The sequence below is a fragment of the Bos taurus genome, chromosome 4 (assembly GCF_002263795.3).
Source record: "Bos taurus isolate L1 Dominette 01449 registration number 42190680 breed Hereford chromosome 4, ARS-UCD2.0, whole genome shotgun sequence".
Taxonomy (NCBI): Eukaryota; Metazoa; Chordata; class Mammalia; order Artiodactyla; family Bovidae; genus Bos; species Bos taurus.
In genome coordinates, this window is record NC_037331.1 from 98,469,421 (window position 1) to 98,496,612 (window position 27,192).

General features: G+C 40.9%; 1 protein-coding gene across 9 annotated transcripts in view; it reads left to right on the plus strand.

Annotated features, from left to right (window-relative positions):
* The window catches only part of CALD1 (caldesmon 1), a 231,553-nt gene that overhangs the window by 19,853 nt on the left and 184,508 nt on the right, over positions 1 to 27,192 (plus strand). For 7 of the 9 annotated variants that reach the window (XM_024990451.2, XM_024990450.2, XM_005205755.5 and 4 more), the window contains exon 1: positions 6,492 to 6,815. The exons of 1 other annotated variant lie outside the window; for it this stretch is intronic. The gene's annotated coding sequence lies outside the window, so the exon portion shown is untranslated. Of the gene's footprint in view, positions 1 to 449; positions 564 to 6,491; positions 6,816 to 27,192 lie in introns of those variants that run through there. One more of the 9 variants, XM_024990452.1, reaches the window with a different exon arrangement.

Genomic DNA, 27,192 nt, shown 5'->3' on the forward strand with positions numbered 1-27,192 from the left:
AACTCAATGTTCATATTTAAGAGTGAGATGCTAAAGAGTTGATTGAAAGTTCCTTTCAATTCACAAAAGTTTGCAAAAGGGTTTTGGGTGATAAGATAAACATTTCCAGGGTCCCCCGAATTTTGTGCCTTTAGATCCTTTTTCCATGGGTCTGCCAGGTTCTCTGGAGTGGGATCCCCCAGTTTCCTTTCTGTGGAGTACAGGCTCAATGTTCCTTGAGCAGACTTTCATTTCAAAGTCTGTTTTCAGCACATGGCATCTTTTCTGTCCTCTGCTTTGCCTGACATTCTGAGGCCAGCACTTCTCTTCAGAAAATAAACTTCATGTCTGTCTGGTTGGGTGAGGAGTGGGCATCTGGGTTGGTCGGGGCAGAGGAGTATCTAGGCTTCTAACTGTTCCTTACTTGGATTTTCAGCCTAACCTGTTTTCTGCTCCATTTCTCACCTCAGAGATTCCCAAGCTTCCACATCCTGAGCTTTTCCTGGTTCTGAGGCTAGAATTGGCTTCTTTCTTGTCCATCGGCCTTCTGCTCCACAGGGCCAGAGTTCAGTTTCTCAGCTCTGGTAAGTCAATTACTAACCATCCCGTTCACTTTCCATATTTCAGAATTTGGCTCATATCGACCTGTGTTGACTCTTTTCCAGTACTCTTCGCTCTGTAGGATTTATTTATGATTTTTTATTTCTTTGTTATCATTTTGATGAGATTTGGGAAAGGAGCAGAAATAAGTGAGGGATGTGCATTTAATCTGCTGAGTTTAACCATATCCTCAATTTTTTTTTTAGTCTTTTCATTTGTAGGTTCTGCTTTTTATGATTTAAGAATTCTGCCATCCTCTATCTTAAATATATTCTCCTATAATTTTTCCTAATCGTTTTCAAGTTTTGTTTTTCATGTAGTCTATATTCTTTTGCTGTGGGTGGAAATTCTGAATCTAATTGTATTATTTTCATATAATTGATTGTGACCTTACCATGAAAAATACACCATTTTCTCCCTAATCTATAATGCCTTCACTATTATTTTAAATGTTTTCATAAATGCTTAGGACTGTTTCTAAGCTTTCTACTTTATCCTATTAATCTATTTGTCTTATTTTAACTAGAATTGTCCTATAAATATATTGGTGCTTTTCTTTAGATCTTTACTTTTCCATATTACTTTTAGGATTATTTTGTCAAATTCTATAAAGTAGATCATTTAGGGATTTTAGTTGTAATAGTAAATATATAGGTTAATATGAGAAAAATGTACATGTTTATAATTTTGAGGTTTGCCATTTTATAAAAGTGATATATTTCACCATTCAAGCAGAACTTTAATGTCCTTAAATCCAGGACATAAGCATTTTGTAATTTTCTTGCACATATTTTGTTACATTTATTTCCCAGGTAATGCACACTTTTATTGCTAATAATAACATATTTTTCCACTATATTTTAAAATTAAAGATGGCTGGTTACAGAAACTCTGAATTTTGAATACTGAAAACCTGATTGCAGTAATCTTGCTAGCCTCTTTTAGTAGTTCTAATATATTTGATGATTGTCTTTCTACGTAGATAATCATATCATAAATAGCAAATAAATAAATCATATCATAGCAAATAGCATGTTTTTCTTTCTAATTTCAATAGCTCCTATTTCTTTTTTCTATTTCTTTGTCTTGGCTAGGACTTCCAATCCATTTTTTAATTGCAGAAGAGATAATAATCATTCTTGTCTTTTCATTAATTATAATGCAAATACTTTTAAATTTCATCATTAATTGTGATGTTTGCTCTATATTTCTGGTAAATATCTCTTATGTTTACAAAGATTCTGGTGCTAGTTTTTCAAGAGCTTTCTTTTTTCCCTATAAGTGATTACTAATTTTACCAAGCATTCAGTTTCAGTTTCAGTTCAGTAGCTCAGTTATGTCCGACTCTTTGCGACTCCATGGACTGCAGCACGCCAGGCTTCCCTGTCCATCGTCAACTCCTGGAGCTTGCTCAAACTCATGTCCATTGAGTTGGTGATGCCATCCAACCATCTAATCTTCTGTCATCCCCTTCTCCTCCCACCTTCAATCTTTCCTAGATCAGGGTCTTTTCCAGTGAGTCAGTTCTTCACATCAGGTGGTCAAAATATTGTAGTTTCAGCTTCAGTATCAGTCCTTCTAATCAGTCCTACCAAGCATTATTTTTTATCTATTGAGATGAGCTTTCACTTTCCTTTTTTCTATTTTTATAGACTTTTAAACTGCTAATAGTGTATAATATATCAACAGATTTTCAGATTTTGACCATCACAGAATTGGCCCTTTTTTTATATATATATATTCTTAAATATGGTTTAATACTCTTCTCCATTTCTGTACATCACAACACCAAGATTTTGCTGTTTAGGATCTCTCTGGAGAGGCTATAGAGAATGCAAAAGCTACGGTTTTCACCCCCTCTTATTTATGTGTTTGTATTGTGTAAGTGTAATACATATCAGTATATATTGATACACACATCAATATATAATGCAATATATATCACTGAAGAGAACACATTGATTAAAGAAAAACAAAAATTTGGCATCATTTCCAAACTTAAATAGTAATAATAAAAACTGCAAAAGGAGCTGCATACTCTAAATGTATCATGTGAAACAACAAGCATATTCAAAAATGTAAATTTACATCCAATTTCTTTGATCTTGTCATATATCACATTAGACCCATTTACAATGGCAAAACCCTAAGGTACTGCTATGAAGAGAGCATGTTTGCTCGCTCTTGGGTGTTCTGCAAACAAACAGCAGAGCCCAAAGAAAAAGCCTGTTCTGGTGAAGCCTCCCGCATTGGTGAATACCAATGAACTGACTCTTCTTACTGGGTTGAGACATCAGGTTATACATTGACAGTCATTTGGACCTCAGAGTACAGTGTTGAGAACCAGAAGCTTTACATTTAAGACATACTCCCTTCATTCAAATGAAACAGGATTACTGGAACGATAGGCAGGTCTGCAACCTGGGAACAAGGAGCTGGTTCAGACCAATAAAGCTACGAGTGACTGAGTCAAGTCAGTGAAGAACAGCAGTCAAGGACTAAAGTGTTAAAAGTACCCAATTTGAAAATCAAATGCACCCCACTACCCTAGCAGTATGGGGTGATACCAATCGACTTTTAAAACCTGTGGTCCTTCAAAGTCCATTTGGTATACTTTTATCCATTGCTACCACTGGGCACGTCCTATACACGTTGTTCACTGTCACCACCTCAGGCACCCTGTCCGTGACCTTGCATGTTTGCTGGGGTCAGGTCTGATTTACAACCCAGCTGTGAAGCCTAAGCTTCAGGTTTTCAGGCCCACTTTTGGGTCCAACATGGTTAAGTCCTTGGTGCCAGAAGCTGTGTCCCCATCCCTTCCCACCCCTGCCCTTTCCACCTTCCTCCCATAATCTCTCCTGTGAGAGGTGCTTGTAAGTCCCATATTTGAATGGCCCTTTTTTTTTGCACTGTTAGATTCAATATTCTAATTTTTTCATCTAGGTTCATAAGTACATTTAGTCTAATTTTCGTTTCTTTTTCCTTCTTTTTTTTTTTTTTTTACCATTTTTATTGCCCAACTTTGATATTAACATTCTACCAATCTGATTTTATTGTTTATAAACTTGAGTTTCTGGACATACTTCATTTGAGTAAAAGAAGGTATGTGTGTGGGGGAGACAGGTTGTTTTACTGCCTTTTAAAATGTTTGAAATATCTGTTCAATTGTATAAAGTAGATATTTTAAGTTGAAAGAATGTATATTTTTCATGGAACTCAATGAATTGATTTTCATTTTGAATGAGAAAAGTATGGCTTGCTTTTACTTTTCCCAAATTGACACACTAGCTAAATAAAACTGCTCACCACTGCAGGCTTGCAAATACTCAGTTGGAAATGAAAGAATACAGTGAATCATCCAGGTGTTTCCAAATGTCTTTTTAGAGTTGTTATGGTTTGATCAGGTAGATACAGCCTATGCTAGGCAAGCTGTTCCTTATCTAGGATGATCCAAGTGGGAAATATATTCCACAGAAGTTTCCTATGTAAATCCTGTATTTTTAGTGTCATTTACAAATGACTTCTGGAAAAAGTGAATATTATTATCCCATAACAGAGATTGGCAACATATATTTCTTTTCTTTCTTTTTATTCCCTTTCCTTTTTTATTCCTGTTTACTTTTTTAAAAGTAAAAGGACAATGAAAAAAGAATTTTTCTATGTCATGGTGTATATTACATGAAATTTGTTAAATTATTCTTCCAAATACATAGTTCCTGCACAATAAGTCTATTTTCAAATACACAAAATAGGTTGAATGATTGCTCATCCACAAAACCCTGGACTCAGAATTTATCTAGGGAAACATATGTCTCTTTTCTAAAGACATAATCCAAAAATATTTAGCCATTTATCTCCTAAAAACCATGCAAAATGCATGTCCTTTCCATGTTTCCTGCTGATAATACTTTCCCCATTTGTAGCACAACTTTTCTTTCCTCTGGAAAGCTGGTACTTATTTTATTCATAGATGGTAAATTATGCCCTGATCCTGCTCAACCAAAGGGTATTACTCAAACAAGCAGGGAGAATGCTGCTTAGGATATAATCAGCAGTGGCCATGGAAAGCAGCACATTGAAACAGGCCTCACTGAGTTACAGTCATACTGCCTGGAGATCACAGGCACCAAGCCTGTCTGGACACAAGTCCTATCTTCACATAAACTTCACCAGCCGAGTTGTTTTCAGAGCTCAGGGATGCCTGCCCCACCAAGTGTTCAAGCTCAGCAGTTTACCAGACTGCAGAGTGTTATTCTATCTTTACAACCTGTCCCCAGCAGCCCAAACTGGTTGTGTTCCCAAAGTTTATTTCCAAATCATTTCATTGGGATCAGAGAGCATTTTCCCATAGGAACAATTTTTATAAACAGTGGTGTTCCACAAATGCCTGGTTGAGCCACAGCGTACTTGAAATGCAGCAGTGACTGTCCTATTCCCACAAGCCGTTATTTATTCTGCTTCCCTGGGAAAGTGCATTCTGGGTTTCAACTTGGGATGCCTGGAGCTCACCTCTCCCTCCGCCTGGCAGCCTTTGCTGTAGATTTTTTTTTTAGGCTGTGCTGCAGTAGCAGTTGGAAAGAGGGGTCAGAGTAGCCTTTCCCCTAAAAAGGTGAGTGTAGGTTGACAGAGATGCCTCGAGTAACTTAGTGCTTCGAAACTGAGGAAGGAAGGAAGTCACCGATGGGGCTCAGTCACTTTCCCAGTCTTCTGAGGGAGGCAAAATGGGCAGGGACTTTCTCCTAAGAAGAGCTCATTTCTAATTCGGATCTTCCTAAATACGAAAAAGGCTTATACAAGTTATACCTAAGATTTCTGAAGACCATGCTTCTGGGCTTGTAATTAGCCAGGGAAAATATTTTAACTCCTTCTGGTCAGTAATGGAACAGTCTCCAAACACAGAGCAATAATGAATGAGGCAGAAATGTAGCACCTAGCCCCAGCACCTGGCTCACAATCTCTTGTTACTGAATTGAGTACTGATTGACTGAATAAATTCTGTATTGAGAAGTACAAGACCACAGGATATGTATAGACACAGGCTGCTGCTGCTGCTGCTGCTGCTAAGTCACTTCAGTCGTGTCCGACTCTGTGCGACCCCAGAGACGGCATCTAGTTAATTGCAGTTCACCATCTCCTAATCCTGATGCTCTCACGGCACGCATCCTACCAAGGTAGAGCAGTTTGGAGTACTTTCAAGAAGACACCAGGATGGCAGTGTCTCTCTGTGGGCATATGCGTCCATCTGCAGCAACTCCAAAGCAGGTGCTAGGTCCCTTCTCACCCTCTCTGTTGTGCACAGTTTCCAGCAATATCTCTCTGTCGCCAAATCGGAGTAAACAGAGGGGAGAGGGAAGGAGAGAGAAAGGTGATGTGGAAAACCAAAGAGGATAAGCCAAGTCTATAGGACCCTGCCTGGATGAATTTCTGGCAGCATACTTATTCTACTAAAAAAAGACCTGCTTTTTTTTTTGATGAGTTGTTTTTATAGCACATATTTTAGAAGGCTGTGCCTCTTTCAGTTTAAAATTTAGCCTGTACGTTGGACCTGGGTCCTAGCCATTTCAGGCTTTAAAATTGCATACACAATTAAATTCCATTTTGTATATACAACTACTTTTAAAAGAAATAGGCTATCAACTCTTTCAATTAAAAAGCCTTTCCCAGCCCCCACCCCAATAAACGTATGGACTGTTAAGTTTGAGTTTCATGGACCGTGCTTTCTTTTTAAAGCTCCATTTGTGTTCTACAAGACAGCCTCTTTCTCCAAGATTAACATTTCTTATGATTGTTCCTGACAATGGATTCACTTCCAGAGGCCCTGCTAAGGATAACCAAAAAAGGGCATGTAGCAGGCTGGTTTTGGCAGCCTGCACACAGTTTCAGAGCTTTTTAGGTCTTGGTTTTTTCTGATGAGTGATTTCCTGAGCATGCCTAGGGAATGACAGGCATCTCCACAGGCAGGCTGCATCCACCTCGGCCGGGGTGTCGTCATTGGCTGCCTATTAGAAAAACTACAGGACAATGCATACCACCGATGCCGACTGTAAACATAGGGGATATGTGTTCACTTAGCATGGACTTCTGGGAGGGGCTAAGGAAGGGCGGTCTGGAGTTTTATTGAATAGAGCAGTGTGTATTAGGCTGCCTGCCTGCCTGCCCTCTTGCTGTGCTCCTGCTTAAAGAAATCAGTCCTTCCTTTCCGACTTAGTCCCCGGGAAGAAGTTTCAGCCTACGAGGTAAGGCACAGAGGGCTTTCTTTTAATCTCCTCCAGAGAGCATGGGGGCTTTCTCTGGGTTTCAGTCAGCATTCCTGGGCAAGGTAGCTGGAGATGCAAGATTATAAAAGTCAATAAACCACGCAAATGCTCGGGACTGGGCTTTGCTGCCCTGCAGATGTTCCTGGAAGACAAACAGGATGAGATTTCAAGTTTTGTTCTTAGAGTCAGGATGAGAGGAGAGATTATAGAGAAACTTATATTCAGGGACCACTGGCAACTTTGATAAGATAGCCTTTTGTTCAGGAGTGCCCTGGGGATTATACCTGATTGCCATAGGCCAGTGTCAAGAGTTGTGAGGTGCCTATTTGCTCATACCAGCCGTCTCTCCTGCATCTTTTATTATCAGAGATTTACGGAGATTTTGCTTTAAAAGCAACAATAACTTTCTAGGTGGATAAGAAGGCAAAAGTGATCATTTTTAACCAAACACATTTACATTTTATTCTGCTACCAGTGTTTAAGACTTGACTTCTAGAGCTGCAAGGAGATAAGGTCGGGGGTGGGGGGAGGAAGAGCACTGTCATTTAGCATGGGCTGGGTTAATGTAACTGATCTGCTATTTGCCCAGACAGAAGATGCCTCCCGTGATCTGTTTCCTATAAAACCTAATAATGAGAGAATGCATGTGCTAGTGGGTGTGTTTTTAAAAATCGCATTTCACATCTGACCAAACTATTTCTCAAGAAATCCTATTTTCTGTTTGAAAGCATGCCTGAGTGTCACTGGAGAATTTGAAAAAGGTGTAGGTTGCAAGTTTGTTCTGGGAAGGGAGGGAGCAGGCTTTCATTTCCAGACAGTCAGACATATTGGGGCATCTTAAACAGTAGTGCAAGGCAGCTAGTTGGTAGTAGCCTGGAACTCCTTTTAGAAAGAGATGATTGTAAAGGGTGGGGAAATTTTAGTGGCAATACATGGTCAAAAAAAAAGATGAGTGAGAACAAAGTACTTGGTATTCATGGATCTCATCTGTTAATCAGACTATGCAAATGGGCTTGTGAGCTGGAATAGTGAAATCCTTCTAATGTGTTTGGCAAAACCAGACGTGGATGTCTAGAACTTAAGTGAAGACTAGGTGGTATGGGGCAAGAAAGGCAAATCTGAGCATTTTTTTCAAAAATAAACCTGGATATTAAAGGTTTCCAGTTCCAAATGACTGACTCGATTTGATTTTATTCCATGAATAGAGGTGGGTTTGTGTTGAGATTCATTAAATAATCTTCTGTCTTCGTATTTAAAAGTTTGAGGATAATTTTCTTGAGAATGCTTCCCTCTCCTTCTAGAAGTGATATATGAGAACAGAATTCCCTGTGAGTTTCTCTTCCTGGAACAGTTCTGAGTAAGTGTGAAAGAAAGGCTGCAGGCAAAGCTACAGTTTGATTATTGTCATTCCCTCGAAGAGATCAAGTTCCAAACTATTTACACAGTGTTTTTAATGTCAATCAAAATATGGAGAGCAGTTTCTTTCTCAGCTGCTCTCTAAACCATGTAGGGAATGTAGTTTGGGAGGAAATCTATAATCTTGGGATTTGAGGATAAATTCCATTTTGAAACCAACATCTCTGAATCCCTGACAGTTCAAACTTTGCTACCACTGCTCTCTCCTACCTTCCCCGTGTGCTCCCCACCCCCATAACAACCACAAAAATACATTTTCTCAAAATAATGCTTCAAGTGTTCTACTCTACGTAGTGACGGAGCAAGGGGATTTGGGCATTATACTTTAGGTAGGACTTCAGGCCACTCTTTCTGCTACTTTTGTTGAATATTAGCTAGCACTCATCTCCCCAAATAGTAAAGCAAAGGAGCACAATGAAACCACAGCGCAAAAATTTTTGTTTGATTAAAATCATTTAATAAAAAGAAATACAACGGCAAAAATGTGGACTAAAAAGACACTAGTGAAAAGTGATCTCAGCACACAGGAGGAACATACAATAAATTGATCCATATGTAACATGCTGGGTTGTTTTCATTATTCAAAACCAGCAGAATGTACAATTTAAATAATTCAGATCAAAAGACTGCTTTAAATAAACTCACACTTCTTACATTGAAGAAAAGATTCAAACTGAAGTTTAAAGGATTTGAATGAGATGCATATAAGTATTCCCTGACAGTGAGGCCATTAGCAGTTCTAATTGGCTCTTGTGACTGGCCTGAGGCTCTGCTCTGGGGCAGATGGTATAGAGTGGTTCTGTACCTGGCCATATTTTCTGTTCTGATGAGTACAATGTACCCGTGTACATGCTCACTCAGTCATGTCCTACTCTGCGACCCCATGGACTGTAGCCCACCAGGCTCCTCTGTCCATGGGATTTCCCAGAAAAGAGTACTGGAGTGGGTTGCCATTTCCTTCTCCAATGGATCTTCCCAACCCAGGGATCGAACCCAGGTCCCCTGAGGCTCCTGCATTGGCAGGAGGGATTCTTTACCACTGAGCCCCCTGGAGAAGCCCTCAAAATGTACCTTAGTAGACCTTTTCTTAAGAACACACGTAGTTATCAACATTTGTCATTTTCATGGTAGGATGGTTACTGGTTAGTCATTCTTTAGCAAGACAAAAAAATGACCTGTACATGGGCATAAGGAGGGACTGGCAGGTTCCCCATCTGCCTGCAGCCTGTCACGTGTCTCGGAAATGTGGTAGGGTGAGGCCATGGTGGGGGACCAGAGAAAATGCTGACGGGGTGGTATGCAAATAGCATGGTAGGACTAAGGAGGAGGTTAGAAAGATGCTGCCAAGGAATTTTCAGACTTTAAAAAAGAATTTTCTGGGTAAATTCTCCCAGGGCCCAAAAATAGAAACATTTTCTCCTTACTGAAAGGCCTTCATCCATCAAGTTAATTCAAGTTTGATATTGGAGAAATGCCCAAGGATTGGAGTAGTTGGTTAATTTAAAGAGATACTTGTAGCTCTGGCTTCACTCCTGAGAGTCAGTCTGAATACTGGTTTTCCTATTTAAAAAGCCCAGAACTTTGAGGGAAGTCATCAATCTTTGACCTCATCTGTGCAATGGGCCTTCTAATGCTTCTCCTACCTCCCACAGTGGTTAAGATGTGTGAATGAGATGACGCTGTTTCCCCTTCTTCTCTACAGGCTGTACGTTCCACTGCCTTCAATTTGAGTCCTTTGGACATTATGCTCATTTTGGCTGGCATCTCCCCTTCTTATCTATTTCCCCTAATTATCTTCTCCATTCTTCCTCATATTTGAAGACTTCTGAGTGATACCTGCTAGCTCCTGGTTCTTTCTAAAACCCAGAACCCAGAGTTTAGGGAATACTGGTCCACCCCAGTGTTGACTAAACTTTGGCTTTCATAATCAGAGACCAGGACAACAAAAGTTTCAGGAATCGAATAAGATGGGTCATCAATGGTGTGAGGCCATATCCAGGAACCAGGAAATCTGAAGATCCTGTTGAATAGAAGACTAGTGACAAGGTGCTGACAACAGAGAGGCCTCGGTAAATGAGGCAGTGTCTCTGCCCTCAGCCAAAAGTGTGGAGCGAATCCCAGCATGTCAGGCCTGGGTCTGTGAGGAGGCTGAGGTAATCGAGAGTGCCTGGCTGTGGTTCCTGTTGGTATTGAGACCAGAAAGAGCCATGCATCTGGCCTCTCATCTCTGCTCACTTCAGTCTTCAGCACCCCAGCTGGGTCCCCTGTGACAGACCCTGCGTGGCATCCCTTACTTCCTACCCCAGGCCTCCGCCTCTACCGATTTCTCTAGTTCTTCCATCCCCAGGCCAAACAAGGGGGCTTTCCTGATCCAACAAAGACAATTTACAGTGGCTGCTGGGCTGTAGGGTGAGGCCCAGACAATAGCAGAAGGATCAAGCCTAGATATACTCGAGATAGGGAAAGCCTCATCACATTTTTAGGTCAAAGGAGAAGGCTGAGAGCAGATGCAGAGCAGTTTCTGTGGTAAAGAGCCACTCTTCAGCTCTCAGGCTGGCTGCTGGTGGATGAGTGTTGTGAGCAGAGGGGAAAAGGCAGGGCTCATGGGGTGGCTGTGAGGAAGAGCTGTGAGGGCTGCTCTGTCAGCTGTCCTTCCTTGTGCTGCTGTCGTTGTTTTCTCATGGAAGCCTTTGAGAAACTGATAAAAACTCTAATCCCTCAAGGTCCACTGAGAACCCTCTTTTCTGACTGACTTGTGAGAAACCCTTGAGCCAGTAGAGGTTGGGGTGGGGAGTGGGATAAAGTGTTGGTTCTCCCTGGAGACAAGAGTGAATGGGAGCAGAACGTGTGAGGAGGTGTCCTTCCCTGTTTCCCAGATTCTTTGGGAGGAAGACAGGATGGTGTAAATATACACATATATAGAAGGAGATTACCTCATATGGCCTCCATTTCAAAGAAAACATCATCTCTAGAGAAGCAGTTTTCTGTGGAGAACTGAGGGGCTGAAGAATTCAGGAAAGGCTGCTGTTAAGCTCTTAAGTGTATGCTGAGAGCTTAGTAAAAGGATTGATAAGAATGGTTGAAAGAAAATGAATATTTGGGGGAATATTTTAGGTGAATTGGGTATTCTTACTAAGCGCTCATTTTAGAACATGACCTTTCTTTTAAAAAATGTATGTGTACCACTGATGGCTAACTTGAAGATAAATTACTTTTTAATAATTTCCTGAGGCTTCTAACATGGTTTTGAAAACATGTAGATGAAAGCACAAAACTGTAAGGAAGTCATCTCACTAGGAGGGGGATATATTAAGTAGGAATAGGTAATTAGTTTCTTTTACCCTCACATGCTACATCCCCTCTTGGCTCAAGCTGGGGAACTGGGCAGATTTCACCGTGTGCTAAAGAGGGGCAGGACCAGGGTGAGCCCCCCACCCCCACCAGAGAGCCTAGGGCCAGAAGTACCAAGGACCTTCATTCCACTGGAGTCAGAAGGGTCTAAGCCACATAGACATAAAATATACCAATGGGCTAACATGTGAATTACAGCCAGATAAGTAAAAGAAAAACAGCAAAAATCAGAAGTCAGACAGAAGTTAAAAACCAAGAGCTTGCTTAGCAAGGCAGTGTACAGACAGGTACAGTAACATATGTGAGAACTCTTGGCACACTGCTTGGAACAAATAGACCCTTATGTTAATAAGCTTCAGTAGCTTGAGTAAAGGGACAGAATGATAAGATACATGTGGAATAATAAACGGATGGAATTTCAAGGAAACCCAAGGATAGAAGCCAAGATAGGACCAGAGTCCGAGGAGAATGGGGCTGCAATCAAGGTGGGTCAAAGAAACCCAGCAGAGGTCCATGTGCTACCATTAACGTAACTCAGCTGCAGCACATATGGCTGCTGCTTTTTGTTGACCTGCAGACTGGGAAATTTTTTCTGCGCTTCCTGGTTAAATTCTGAGGGAAAAAAATGTGATTGGTTCAGCTAATAACTATTGTTTTTGGCAAATCCCTTAGGAAAATCAAGGGTTACTTGCATGCCTATGGATGAATTACCAGTGTGTCTGGCTGCAGTCGTCACCCCTGGGGAAAAATACAGCCCAGTGGGCAATTTTTTAGTTCGAAGAGAAAGTTAGGCATGGAAAGCAAATTAGCTGAAATGTCCAACAGCTGTCAATGAATATCATTTGAATTTTTATGTGACAGAATTTATAGAGAATCAAACACCCACCGTCAGAGTCATACAGTTCCTAATGATCACTTCAGCATGGTCTGATGAACCAGTCTTAAAGGAATTGGCCTGGAAGTTTGTACCATTGATAACTGAAAAGACAAGAATTATCCATTTTAGAAAGATTCCAAAGAAAACATGAGTATTTTCATATAAGTCATTTGTGTGATATGGCTCCCCACAAAATAAGGCAATCTTTAAAATTAAATATGCAATGACTTAGTAATGTTAATAAATAAAAATAACTATCAATACATCTCTTAGGCCTTCCCTGTCTCAGTTGGTAAAGAATCCGCCAGCAATGCAAGAGATCCCGGTTCAATTCCTGGGTTGGGAAGATCTGCTGGAGAAAGGATAGGCTACCCACTCCATTATTCTTAGGCTTCCCTTGTGGCTCAGCTGGTAAAGAATCCTCCTGCAATGTGGGAAACCTGGGTTCGATCCCTGGGTTGGGAAGATCCCCTGGAAAAGGGAAAGGTTACTCACTCCAGTATTCTGGCCTGGAGAATCGCATGGGCTATATAGTCCATGGGGTCGCAAAGAGACCAGACTGAGCGACTTTCACACACACATATCAATACATCTCAGTGTAAATCACAGTACTTAGTAAGTTAAATGCATAAAAGCTAATAAACTCTTAGTAAACGTTTCAGTTCTTGATGATGTTTGCAAGACAACAGTGCATGCTAAGTTCAGTCATGCCCAACTCTTTGCAACCCCATGGACCGTAGCTCGCCAGGCTCCTCTGTCCATGGGATTCTCCAGGCAAGAATACTGGAGTGGGTTGCCATGCCCTCCTCAAGGGGATCTTCCCAACCCAGGGACTGAATCCAGGTCTCTTATGTCTCCTGCATTGGCAGGTGGGTTCTTTACCACTAGCGCTACATGGGAAGCCCCTCAAGACAGCAGAACTAAATAGAAACAATTCATGGATTTTTAAAAGCTGGGCAAGGCCTTAGGAGTCATTTAGCCCAGGGAATGATAATAATTTTTCATCTGTTTGCCAACTTTAAACAGTTGGTAGTGACCATCTGGCATACTCTGTGGAGAAGGATTCTGAGGCTGAGGCTAAACTTCCTTTGGGCAGTTAAATGCTGTCATTGATAGTGATGTCTGCTGTATAAGAAAAGAGCCATTGCTACTCAAGCACCACGTATTTCATGAGGTTAACGTAGTCTGTACTTTCCTAACCTCTGTACCTGGGACCCCTGGGATGCCACTGAGTTACTGCAAGAGGTAAATAAGTCCATACATGCAGCAAATGATGTTGACAAGCTGAGTAAACAATATGTGCTACTATTTTTCTAATTATGTAGGTGTATCATGAAGACAAAAATGTTAATTTATTGTAAACAGTTATTGAATTCATAGTAGCTTTTGGTATTGTGTTTTCTCAATCAGTGGACCTAAAACATGTAATTATATTGTGTGTGGAAAGGTTGGGGCGAGAAATTTGGGGTCTTAAGAAGAAATTCTTAAAAAAAAAAAAAATGAACCAGTAATCTACTCTTCATTTTCCAGATGAGAAATTAAAGCTTAGCCACACCAAGTAAAATTACACACTTATTTGTAGGTTTCTTTGATTCTTGTCAGTAAGATTCATAATGGCAGGAAACATCTTTTTTTTTTTTTTTTTCCATTATATACCTAATGCCTGGCACACCACAGAAGTCCAGTAAATATCTGCTGAATGAAAGAACAGACCAAGTGACTCGACCAAGGTCACCCAGTTAATTAGTGGCAAAGGTGGTTCCAGAACACACATGTCCTGAGTCCCACGCTGTTAATCTTCAAGTACACCAGATTGCTTCTCCTGGTAGCATAAGAAAATGTCCCTCCCATTTTAACAGTTTATGGATTTGGATTGTACACTGCAGCCCAATCTGCCTATAATCCAGGAGATCTTAATCAGAGTTAACTGTAGGGTTTTCTGAAAACATCCCTGAGACCCATCTACAGAGATTTTGATACAGTAGGATTAGAATAGGGTCCAGTTTATGAAAACTCCCTGTGATTCTGCTAAAACACCCCGACTCAGAAACAGTTCTGTACATCTGTGCTTAAAATAACTTATAGTAGATCCATGGAATCACTTACTCCTCAGAAGCCTTGTTGTTTAGTTTCAGATAATTTCTTTCCAAAAGTTACAGCTGTCTATTCCAAATAATCAGTATTGCTAAAGAGTCTCTCCAGAAGCACTAGAATATTTATCTGAAAATTCCTCCAGCTTCCAATACTCTTTTGGTTTGGCCGCAAAGTTATCAACCCTGTAAGGTCAAGCTCTCTGATGAGATTTCCAGTGTTTGCTTTTGTAAAGCACTGAAAATGTGGCAAGAATAAAATTTCTCATGGTATTTCCACTTCCTGTTCCAGCCACCATTACTAAGTGAAATTTAGGCTTCAGGGGAAGGGTGAATTGAAGAAAAATTGTCTCTTTAAGTGTTTCTGTCCTTAGGATGTTTTGAAGATTGGTTATTTTAGATATTTAGCTTACCAAGAAAAACAGAAAATGTTTTTCTCTGTTTTCCACTTTGTGGTAAGGAATGTACAAAGCCTCCACTCTCACCGTCTATCTCCTCTTAGTCTGAGGCCTCGGATGCTTCCCTGGGTGGCCCCTTCAGAAGTCTGTTAGCCCTAAGAGACAAGAGACCTCAGGTTCATGGACAGGGGGAGTAATTTGCTTTTGGAGGACAGAAAATCCATCCCTAGGGTTTTCCTTTACACAACAGTCAGGAGGTACCTCCGCATTGCGCAGAAGAATCTGCTGTATTCAGAGCACCAAGGACATAAATTATATTCACTAAGGCTGGTAGAGTTAAAACCATATGCGTATGAACAACCTGATCCAGTACGAGTGCCGGAATGGTTGCTATATTTGTGCCGACGGTATTTAGTTTACAGAGCAGTGCTTCCACAGCGTGCATGAAAGCAGAGCTTGCTGGAAAAAAGCAACTAAAAAGGAATCAGATTAGGACCTGTGTCTGTGTGATGACACAACTGTGACTCAGTCTTCTTTTCCTCTGAAATGTCTCCTTACCCAGTAGTGTGTGTAGCCAGCTCATACTAGCTCCCAAAAGCCAATTGCTAAATTTTCAAGATTTTGAGAACTAGTCATTATACAGTCATTATCAAAAACTAAATTACATAGACTTTCAGTTAAATTATAGCAAAAAACAAGGTTAAAAAAAATACTCAAAACTGATCTCTTCCTAATTATTTTACATTTTACTATTAACTATGCTGTCGAGGTTAGTTACATCTATTTTATCCATATAATGGAAATACCACCAAATACTGTGCAAGAGAACTTCTCCTCCCAATTCTTCATTCACTGATGACATGTTGGAAGCTTGAGGTCAACGATGATGGAAGTATTTACACCCTGGAAATTAGGAAATAACACAAATCAGACTCCCCGCCCCTGCCAACCCCCAGGGATTGTTATCGAACGTTTATTAGCACACCACTGACCCTAAAATATCAAGTCAGTAAAATTAATTGAAGAGCCAATCAGGATACCCTGATGCTTAGGTACACGCATATTCATAATGTATGCTTATGACTGCCTGTTTATTTGTTTACTTGTTTATTGTTTCCCATGCTCCTAAAACAAAGCACTATGAACTCAGAGACCTTGTCTGGATTTTTCAAGTGCTCTGACTTGAGCCTAAAAAAGTGCCTTGCCCCACATAAAGTAGGTGCTTAATATGTGAGTTAAATAATTAAAGGAATAAATGTCCATAATTTCTTCTTGATAAGAAAGCAGAAGCCAATATTCATGTTTGAATTCATTGATTGCTCTCTAATTGTATCAGTCCTGAGTGCTTACAACAGCCCCTGACACAGACCAATTAGCTAATTAAATAAATAATCTTCTTAACAATCAGATTGACAGATGAGGAAACTGAGTCACACAGTTAGGTTAAGTAACACATCTAATGTCACACAGATACTAAGTGGCAGAATCAGGATTCAAACCTGGATAAACTGGCTCCATAGTCCACATTCTCAACCACCACACTGTGCTGCCTAATTACTCCATTTGAGCTTGTGTATGTTCCTGGGGATGTGGCCTATCTGAGAACACACTTTAAAATCAGGAAGACTTGAGCTGGAATCTTAAACTTACCATTATCTGGCCCATTTCTTTACCTTAACAAGGGGGTCATTTTTTCCTTTTTGTCATTGTTATAAGGACTAGAAATAATAGAGTTGAACTGCTTTGCACATGACAAGCACTAAGTTAAAAATCATCAGCTACTAGCCATGGCTTCCTATGGAGCTTATCTGTAGGCATGGGACTCCTTTTAAAAGTGCCAGTGCCCTTAGCTACCCATTCTCCCAAGTTCCCTACTCCACTGCTATCCTGTAGACAGAGCAAAAGGAGCCAAATTCTTTCATGTCCAGTCCTCCAGGAAGTAAAACTAGGACCAATAGATACAGTTCCAGGAAACCCTGTTTCGATCAGCGTAAGCACTTTCTTGGAGAAGGCAATGGCACCCCACTCCAGTACTCTTGCCTGGAAAATCCCATGGATGGAGGAGCCTGGTAGGCTACAGTCCATGGGGTCACTAAGAGTCGGACACGACTGAGCGACTTCACTTACACTTTTCACTTTCATGCATTGGAGGAGGAAATGGCAACCCACTCCAGTGTTCTTGCCTGGAGAATCCCAGGGACAGGGGAGCCTGTTGGGCTGCCGTCTATGGGGTCGCACAGAGTCGGACACGACTGCCGCGACTTAGCAGCAGCAGCAGCAGCAACAGCAACCACTTGCTAACTAGATCTATCTGTCTCTGGAGCTCAGACAGCCCTACTCTGCAGAGGCAGACAACCCCCACCATCCCTTTCAACCACAGGATTTTCTCTCCTACACTTATCGTTGGGTCTGTGCTGCCTTGAACATTCTAAATCATCTTTTATCTAGTATGGCTAAAGAGTTTTATTATTCCTGAGACTGGGTTGTTTCATAGGATTTTTGTGTTTTAGACCTAGAGTGAGAGAGGTAGAGAGGAAAGAGGGAGAATGGGAGAAGGAGGAAGATTGAGACTTATCTAGGGAGCAAAGCACTGACCTTGGAAGATGGCGCAAACAAAGAAAGTGACTGATAGCTCTCCTGAGCCTTTAAGTTAGAGATGGTTGTGAAGGTAAGCTAACTCAGTAAACTACCTTGTTGGCATACTTGTTACATGACAGGCACTGTTCTAGTAGAAGATAACTATCTCAGGTCAGTAAAGCAAATTCAGTTTAGTTGCTCAGTTGTGTCTGACTCTTTGCGACCCCCATGGACTGCAGCACACCAGGCTTCCCTGTCTATCATCAACTCCCGGAGCTCGCCCACACTTATGTCCATCAAGTTGGTGATGCCATCCAACCATCTTATCCTCTGTCGTCCCCTTCTCTTCCTGCCTTCAATCTTTCCCAGCATCAGGGTCTTTTCCAGTGAGTACGTTCTTTGCATCAGGTGGCCAAAGTATTAGAGTTTCAGCTTCAGTATCAGTCCTTCCAATGGATATTCAGGACTGATTTCCTTTAGGATGGGCTGGTTTGATCTCCTTGCAGTACAAGGGTCTCTCAAGACTGTCAAAAGTAAATCAGTTGCCCAAAGTCACACAACTGGCAAATAGCTAAGCTAGATTCGACGAAATTCCCTGACTCCAACCTTTTCCACGTCCCTACAGCTGTCTGTTCTGTGTCTTTCCCGGGAAGAGCGATGGAAACCAGAGCAGGAGGTTTCCATAACCAGTCATTATAATTTGTCAGAGAGCCACACTGCAGTTCAAATAGACAAGCACATTGTCTTTCCCTGCCATATAAGGAAGCAGGGCTAAACACCACTGCTTTCACTAGTGACTCAAGAGGTTATTCAAGTGAGTGTTCAATAGGATGAGATCTAGGCCTATAACAGCTTAAAAAAAAAAAAGTCATGTGCAGAAATATTTTTGTGTTTTCTTTTTCTGGTAGCAGAGATAGTTTAACAAGCAGGTTAACAAGCCTTTTCTCTAACACAAGAGGAGATAGTCTGTACTGAAAGAAAACTCTTTGTCCAAATATATCAAGCTGTTTTGGGTTTTAATTGTGTCAAATTTAGGTACTCAAAAGGTGGAGACAGCTGATTCTGTGAGGATCACGTGGGAAGTCCTCCACTTTGGTGATCAGCTAAAGAACCGGGGGCCTACTTTCCATGACAGCTGTTCTTAGTGTATTTATTAATAAGGCTCCACATTTGAAGTTTGGTCTTCCTGCCCCCAACTCAGAATGTTTCTGTGATCACCCTTCACCTTGCCACTCAGTCATAGTGTGAATTTCAGACGATAGGCCCTATGATCAACTCCATGGAGGGAGAAACTGAGGCATGAACTATCAAAATTATTTCCTCAGGATCATCCAGTCCCACTTGCCATAGGGACTCTTTCAGACAACTCAAAGAAGCATTCCTTAGTCTTCTTAGGGAAATGAAAAAAACTGTAATTAGTCTGGCGAGCTTCTCCTAACTCTCATCTTCCACCAGACTGCATCTCTAGGATATCAGTCTCCTAGGACTGCTATAATAAAGTAACACAATCTAGATGGCTTAAATAACAGAAACCTATTGTTCTGGAGGCTGGAAGTCCAACATCAAGGTGTCAGAGGAGCTGGTTCCTTGTGAGGACTGTGAGAGCAGGATCTGCTTCAGGAATCTCCCCTTGGTTTTTAGATGGCCTTCTTCATGAAAACATAGCATCCTCTCTGTATGCAAATTTCTTCTTCTAAAGTTACCAGTAGTGTTGGATTAGGGCTCATCCTAATGACCTCATTGTAAGTTGATTGCCTCTGAGAAGATCCTATTTTCAAAAAAGGTCACATTCTGAGGTACTGGGGGTTAGGACATCAACATAAGAATTTTGAGGGAGACACACTTCAACCCATAATATGCCCCAATTCAAAATAATGGTAGAAATCTATGAGACATACTTTTTGAAACTCTAAATACCAAAGACCCTCTTGCTGGTGTGGTATTCCATCTTCCCTCTGGGTGTAAGCAAGGCTTAGCTAGAAATCACTTGGCCTTTTGAACTTGCCCTTGACATTTACTTTCTGCTTTTTGCAACACAAAATTCCGATCCAGGAAAAAGTCAAAAGAGGTCTCTGAAATGACGCAGCGAAGGGCAGCTTCACATACTGTGGCCTATCTGTGGAAGCCTGTGAAACCACAGTGGCAGACAGTCTGGTATGCGGCCATCAGAGGTGGGGGCGGGGGCTCGGTGGGAAGGCTTGCTCGTGGCAGCCTGCAAGGCTGAGAGGCAGAGAGTAAGGAGGAGGTGAGCAGCTTTGGAGCAGCAGCAGCAGATGGGACTTCATGTGTGCCTACACAGGGTGGAAAGCCAGGGTGGCTGTTTTAAGTCATTTTTATACATGCTGCTCATAACCACGAATCCCCCAATACAGGGGGAAATATAGGAGCCCAAACATATCTGTGCTCTGAATCACATCTCTTGTCTTTGGTTTCTTCTATCTCTTCCCCATCCATCTTTAAGTTTTCATACACTGTTTCCTCTACAAGGCCTTTCTAACCTTACCTGTGTTTGGCATAATTGGTTACAAACTGTCTGCACATTATACCTGGTCTCCTTTTTTCCCCTCTTTCTTTAGCTATTGTTTCCTTTTACCCCTTCCTTAAAGCTCTTCTTGATGTCATTGCCCAGGTTGAGTCCTGCTTATGGCTACTTTCTGTCTTTGGCCAGAGGTGGTCTATACAGACGGTAACTCTATCATTTATTATCTAAACCAGGAGGGAAAGGAAGAGCTATTAATAATTTTCCTAAAATAACAGTTCTAAACGGAGACAGCCCTGGGTAATTTGGGGTGGACCCGTTATCCGTCCATGATTGTTTGCTGCCTTCCATAGAGCCTACTTCACTTAGCAACGGCTCCCTCTATTTCTGGATCTTAAAAAAAAACACCATTTATGTTCTGATTCTTCTTTTTATTTCCACCCCAGAAACCTTTTTGTATTTTTGTCATTGTGAGTTTCTATTTTCCCTTATCCCCTCCTCACTTTTCTTTCCTCTTCTCTATTCCAGATCTTACGTCACCACTTGAGTTCCTCTTCTTCCCTTTGTTTTGCTGCAATCTTGACTGCATCTCAAAGAGGCCACATCTGTTTGCCATAATACATGCAGGACACACATGCATGTTTGTTGAACACACACAACCACCACCACCATCAAATGGGTCTCAAGTGAGTCCTTTATAGGACTGTCACCAATTCAGCACCTCTGCTCAGAGACTAGAACAATCTCTATCCTACATAAGCAGCCATACCTAGAACTATCACATGGATGCATTCTCTGTATGCATCTGGGATCTTACAGGGCATATTTTCAGTATGTGTACATGTATACACTTAGAGTTGAAAATATATGGCCTGAAAAAGATAATCAAAGCTGACTGTGTTGTGACTTCAGTAAACTGGAGTATTTTAGCCACTAAAGTAATATATACTAAAAATCTAGTAATGGCTGCTATAGGCTTAAAGTGAAAGTGAAAGTGAAGTCGCTCAGTCGTGTCCGACTCTTTGCAACTCCGTGGACTGTAGCCCACCAGGCTCCTCCATCCATGGGATTCTCCAGGCAAGAATACTGGAGTGGGTTGCCATTTCCTTCTCCACAGGATCTTCCCAACCCAGGGATCAAACCCAGGTCTCCCACATTGCAGGCAGACGCTTTAACCTCTGAGCTACCAGAGAAGCCATAGGCTTAACATATGTAGAAATAAACTTTGAGGTGAAAGATTAAGAACAAACATTGACTTAGATCTCTTTCAAATGCAGTTCTTTTTATGATTCAGTCATCTGCAACTTACGGTTCATTCTGAAAAATCACATCAGTTATCATTCAAGGTCATACAAGGATGTGCCTTCTCAACTCTAAAATGAGAAAGGCAAAATAGCTTCCTCTTGTGAATTACTGGAAACCACGCCCTCAATTCTGAAATATTCGACAATACAGCACTGTGTTGGGCTTCCCTGGTAGCTCAGCAGTAAAGATTCTGCCTGCAATGAAGGAGACAGGACATGGGGTTTCAATCCCTAGGTCAGGAAGATCCCCCTGGAGAAGGGGATGGCAACCCACTCGTTTTCTTGCCCGGAGAATCCCATGGACAGAGGAGTCTGGTGGGCTACAGTCCATGGGGTCGCAAAGAGTCAGACACGACTGAAGAGTCAGACACAACTGACGTGATTGAGCACGCATGCATGTAGCACTGTGTCAGCCAGAAAAAGCTGCTTTTGTGCTTTATTTATTTAGTTATTTTAGAATTTGGATCATAATTTCCCCTCCTTTTTAAAGTACTCAAAAAATTAATAAACAAAGGAAACTGAAAGAAGGTACGTTTTGGAAGGAAATAAGGGTTTTGTTAACGTTTACTCCCTTCTTCCCTCCATCCTTCTTTTCTCCTCCCACTACTGGACCTCCTTCCCTTTCATCTTCCCCCCTCCTTTTTCTTTTGAAGGTGATAGGGAATAATTTATTAGAAAATGAGATTTGATTATAACAAAAGTAGAGAGAATTTTCACTAAAACCTTCTGGTCTGATTTTGGAGCCTATGGGAAAGACTGACTCAAGGCTGAAGTGTGACATCCTTCACTTTTTTTGAGGTGGAATGTACACAGAGTTGTAATATACATACAGTGAAGTGCACTAATCTTAAAGGTACAGCTGGAAGAATTTCTACATATGTATACACCCGTATAACTATCCTCCAGATCAAGATGGAGATGAATTCCATCCATTCTCCTCCAGCCCCTCTCCCCATTGCTGTACCTGGGCCCAGGGAACCACTGTTCTGGCCTCTGTCCCTTCCATCCATTTGTTCCTAGACTTCACGAAGGGGCATCCTATGTGGCTTGTGAAAGTTACCCTGTCACCAAGTCGGCCAGTTGCTCACCCCTGACCCTGCCTGTGGTATCCTTCACCCTTTCCATTGCTTTGCTGACAGTCCATTGAATGATTATACCCCAGTTTGCCTGGTGAAAAACTCAAGTCATTTCTGACTTTTGATGAATATGACTAGAGCAGCTAGGCATGTTGTGGACTCTTCCTGGTGGATCACGTTCAGCACTCAATTCTGTGGCTTTTTTTCCCCTCTATTATTTATTTACTTATTTATTTGGCTGCTCCGTGTCTTAGCTGCCCAGAGATGGAACCCCAGGCCCCCTGCATTGGAAGCACAGATTCTTAGCCACTGGACCTCCAGGGAAGTCCCTCAATGCTATGGCTTTTTCTCCAGGTAGTGCAGGCATGATACTGATGCCGCAGCACTTGCCCCTCGCTGATCTTCTTCTACTTTTGTTGTTGTTGTTGTTTCTTCTCCCATTGAGATTTATTTGGTTGAAAATGTTCTATAGCTGTTGGGTAGGAGTCAGACATGACTGAGTGACTTCCCTTTCACTTTTCACTTTCATGCATTGGAGAAGGAAATGGCAGCCCACTCCAGTGTTCTTGCCTGGAGAATCCCAGGGACGGTGGAGCCTGGTGGGCTGCCATCTATGGGGTCGCACAGAGTCGAACACGACTGAAGTGACTTAGCAGCAGCAGCAGCAGCCATATGCTTTAGCCATGAAGTCCTTATGTCTCTCTTGCTTAGATATATCTTCTTTAAAATATTGATGATAATAAAATGAAAACTCAATTTTCAAACACTCTGCAGGGTAAGTATAATAGACAGTTATGGCAATGACGGAATGGAAATATCTAGCCAAGGAGCTCTCTAGTGCCCCTAAGATTGGGTACAGAGATTATATCAGCCAGCCTGGAACTGCTGACCCACCTGTGCTTGAATAAATAGGAAATGAAAAGTATAGAGGTTTGAGAATTTTTTATATGTCATAGCTTTCCATATTTCTGCTTTTAGTTTCGCTGTTAAAACAGTCTTACCATTGGGAATAGTTTGCTAATTCTTTTTCCTGAGAGCATGTGCAATGAGTTTAAGTTTTTGCTATCTTGGTTCTTATGGTTTGTGGGTACCTCAGATTCCAAGTGGGTGGTCTCACCAAAAAGTGGCCCTGGTGCCTGCTTCATGTCTACAGCTGATAACCTGTGTGGCTTTGAACAGACTTCTATGCCTCAGGCTTCCTGATTATAAAACTCACAATAGTCTTTTTCCTTCTCTGTAAACCCAGGTAGGGAGCAGTGAGATCTGAAACATAAAGGCACTTTATGTAGTAAAGTATCTTTAGGACATAGTTTTCTTTTTTTTTTTTTGAAATATGAAGACTTTTTCTAGTTGGTTTTCTGGAAAGATATAAGTCATATTGAATACATTCTTAAAGAAAACTCTCTAGATTCTAAGTTCAGCATTTGAAGTTTCCAAAAATTATGCTGTGCCTGACAGCTTCTGCTTTCTCTTTCTGGAAGTAAGCTGCCCCACCCCTGGTTCAGCCTTTCCTTCTCTTCCCTCCACCCGCCCCCCCACCACCCCCGCCTTTTTTTTTTTCCTTTTTAAGGCTTCTTGGACAAGCACATTCCTTTATATCCTTGCCCTAAAAAGCAGTATTGACCAGCATCTTGTTTGGAGACAATCTGAAACACCAAGGTGCTGAAAAAGGGTGGTTAAGACAAACTACCATCCAATCTGAGCTTTTTCTCTACTGTAGTCAGAAAAGATTTTTTACAAGCTTTTCTGAAACCAAACCACAAAGCGAACAGTTGCAGATCTTAGAATCTTGTCACCCTCCGATTCGTTAAAATTGTCTTCATCAGCATTTAAATTTCTAACACATGAGATCACATATGTGAAAGTGCTGTGCTTTGTAATGTCTGTGATTATAGTATCTATAGCCAAATATGTTAAAGTTTAAAAATGCTCTAGGAACCTAAGGAGAAGAGTAGAAGAAAAGCGAGTTTGATCCAAGCAAGAGTGCTCGGGCCAAGCTTGCACAAGCAGTCCTATGGGTGGGTCATGCTGTTTATTATTTTTAAACTAAAATTTTATTTTAGAATAATAATTTGTAGATTTATAGAAGAGTTGCAAGGACATTACAGAGTTCTCATATACCCACACCTGATATCCTCTGTTGTTAACATTGCTGTGCACATGTGTCACAGCAAATGAAACATTATCTGTAACATCATTATTAACAAAACTCCATAATGGCTCAGATGGTAAAGAATCTGCCTGAAACGCCGGAGACCCAGGTTTGATCCCTGGGTCAGGAAAATCCCCTGGAGAAGGGAATGGCTACCCATTCCAGTCATTCTTGCCTGGAGAATCCCATGGACAGAGGAGCCTGGTAGGCTACATAGTCCATGGTGTTGCAAAGAGTCGGACATGACTAAGCAACCGACACTTTCACTTTCATACTTTATTTGGATCACCTTAGATTTTGCCTAGTATTCTTGGCTTAATTTTTAAGCCCCTTAAAACAGAATTGTGCTTTACATAGTAAAAGTTTTATATGTACATCATTAGAGATATGGATGGAATATTATTGCATGTATGAAGATTGTGTAATCCCCTGAGGACTTTCCACCTGAAATACACAAATACTCCTCTGGATTCTGGTTTGTTTCCCTTGAGGCTGATGGCAGATTCCTCAGCCTGCTCTGCCTTGATGCCAGATTCTGGAACCTTCTTGCTGCTTTACTGAGATGGGTCATCCCAAACAAATGGTAACATCCAGCAACACCTCTCACTATCACTTTACAGTTTTAGGCAGAAGTACTAGAGTGACAGGGTTTATTTACCTGGATGTTCAACTCCTGACACTCTGCTCTGAAACTGCATCCTATCAGTTATTTGTAAGAGCTTCAACACTAACAAAGGTAAGAAAGATGATCCATGATCCCCCAGACCTTGAAATCTATAGGTTTTAGCCAATTTAAAAACACCACAATTTATATAAAAAAAAAAAAACCCTATTACTAAAACAAATTATGGAGGGACTTGCCTTATAGAAGTTATCTCAGTAAAAGTCTTCCTTATACTGAGCTTCCAAACTTTCTCTGAAATATGAGTTAGCAGTAGATAATAGTGGAAAGAGTCCATTTAATTCTGCCTTTGAGCCACTTGATGATGTCAGGCAGGTGACTCAACCTTTTGGTTGTCAGTGTTTGTAATGAAGAGGGTATACTAGATGTGGTCTCTCTTAGCTCTAATGCCCTGTGGATCATTGGCTTTATGACTTCCCCTCAAAAGGCTTGTTATTGTCCTTTCTATCAGGGTTACCTCTCTAATGTTGTACTTTTATTGGCAAATCATCTTAAAGGGAGAATAACAGCTAATTTGGGCATCCCTGGTGGCTTAGCAGTAAAGAATCTGCCTGCAATGCGGGAGACTTCTAGGAGATACAGGTTCAGTCCTGGGGTTGAGAGGATCCCTTGGAGAAGGAAACGGCAACCCACTCCAGTATTCTTGCCTGGGAAATCCCATGGACAGAGAACCGTGGCAGGCTACAATCCTTGGGGTCGCAAAGATCAGACATAGCCGAGCGAGTAAACAACAACAACGAAAAGCTAAATTAGGTCACACAGTCATTAGAAATCAGTTGCATTCAAGGTATCCAGGCTTTCTTTTTTGTTTTTTTATAACAGTTTGTTTTTAAAGTAGATTTTGTGTGGAGATGTAACACATGCAATGAAAACAATAAAAATGAAAATATGTATTAATGAGGAAGGTATCCTCTTGTTATATTCATATCAAAAAAATTAATTGAAGGAATCTACAAATCAGTGAGTGAAAGTGATAGTCTTGACTCAAAGATTGTCCTTAAAACCTCCTGATAAGAACATTATCATCACTGAGTTTGTTATCTATGTATAAATAAAGCTGGTAAGAGACACCTTCCATAAAGGAAACGATTGAACTGACTCTCAGATAGGAAGACATCAAAGTCAAGGAAGAGAGTAAAAGCTAAAGCCATGGAGTGGAAATGGTTACTGGGTTTAGCCATCTGCTTTGGTCTTTCCTGTTCCACATGTAGCTATACAGTTTACATAAAAATATCTCTCCAGAGGATCAGAAAGAACAGATTTATGGAACCAGATGTGAGTTAGCATTTCTACAGGTGTGGCTCTGCAGCTGAAAGAACATGTTGTACCAGGGATGGAGTTTCTTATTATGTAATCAATATAAATTACCTCTAGACTTTTACAGAGGTTGATAAAGCAAACATGTGTCATTTGGACTGGCCTTCTGATATATAAAGAGAACCTGCTCTACTTGGGGCACAACGTGAAAAAATGCACCATTTAGTATTTATGAAAGACTTGGTAGCAAATGCCATCACAGTGATCAGGCGAAGTCGTTACAGTTTGCACCCAGAGGGAATAGCTGGTGAATAGATGGAAATGGTATATATGTGTTTTTCTTCATCAGGAAAGACAAGGAACAGGTCATAAATATTTATGACATTTTTCAGCATCTGATAGTAAAGGGCCAAGAGAATGAAAATGATTAGAGGACTGGGGAAAAGAAAAATAGAACATGAGAAAAGATGAAAAAATTAAACTAAAGAGGCAAATATCCTGCTTAAATGATACATAAAGTCAGGACTATTAATAAAAATTAACTTGGTAAATCACAGAGCACTTTAACAATTACACAGAAAAAGAGGATTTGAAAATTCTAGACAGTGAGAATAAAAATTTTGATGGCTAATTAACTTTGGTCACTAGATTAACACAAATGTTTTGATTCTTTAAAAAACTGGGTGCTTTTATGTTA